The sequence below is a fragment of the Colobus angolensis genome, unplaced genomic scaffold (genome assembly GCF_000951035.1).
Source record: "Colobus angolensis palliatus isolate OR3802 unplaced genomic scaffold, Cang.pa_1.0 Scaffold271, whole genome shotgun sequence".
Lineage (NCBI taxonomy): Eukaryota > Metazoa > Chordata > Mammalia > Primates > Cercopithecidae > Colobus > Colobus angolensis.
In genome coordinates this window covers 408,868-409,649 of record NW_012115944.1, presented here as the reverse complement: position 1 = coordinate 409,649, position 782 = coordinate 408,868, and the positions used below count along the sequence as shown (strand labels likewise).

Here is a 782-nt window from a genome sequence, read left to right as displayed (position 1 = left end):
CTTGGCCGCCCAGGTCCACCCGTTCTCGAATCTGCCTCGCCGGCTCCCGCGCCCGCCCAACCCCAGCCCAACCCCTCGGCTCTGCGAGTTTGGGTGAGAAGTGCGGCGGCTTTTCCCAGGGATGCAGTTTAGAAGACGCTAATCCTATGTGCGAGCGGCGGACCCCGCCCGGACTTCCCGGAGGCGCCCGGTTAGTGAGGCGACGGCGGCCACTCCCCGAAGCAGCCGGCCCACCCCAGCCGCGCGCGGCGCCCCGGAGGGCGGGCTGCACTCCACGTACCTGGCTGGCAGAGCGTCTCCAGGGACAAAAGGTGCTCTGGGATCAAAGCCGAGCCCCCGCCCCCGCCGGGTTGCTGCCCTCTGGAAGGAGGGGCGCTGCCCCCAAGGTACTGTCCCCGGGCACCCAGGGAGAGGTTCCATTTCAACCTCCGACTAAAAGCACGGCCCTCCCAGGTACTTAGGAGGGTCTGAGGGTAAGTGCCAAGATGGAGAAACACGCCGGCCCCTGACAATATCTCCTGAGGAATGAGAACTATCTAGTGGGCAAGGAGGGCTTCCTGCATAGCAGAGGGCACCCACTCTGATCCCGCAGCGCCAAGGGGAAAAAAGTCACACTCTTCACCGGCTCCCCTGAGCCAGGACAGTCTCCAGTGCAGCAACCCACCTTATAATTTTCCGCGGATGCTGCCTTGATCAGATGTCTGAAGATGACTTTAAGGACTACAAGCGAATCTCAAGGGGAAAATTCAGACCTTGAACAACAGCCTTGAACTTTTTCAGGG

At 62.0% G+C, this 782-nt stretch overlaps 1 protein-coding gene across 1 annotated transcript in view; it reads right to left on the bottom strand.

The window, feature by feature from the left end:
- TLK2 (tousled-like kinase 2) overlaps positions 1-514 on the bottom strand; it is a 148,383-nt gene extending 147,869 nt beyond the window's left edge. Inside the window, exon 1 of the mRNA XM_011947910.1 lies at positions 281-514. The gene's annotated coding sequence lies outside the window, so the exon portion shown is untranslated. The remainder of the gene's footprint in view (positions 1-280) is intronic.
- Between the last annotated feature and the right edge of the window lie 268 nt (positions 515-782).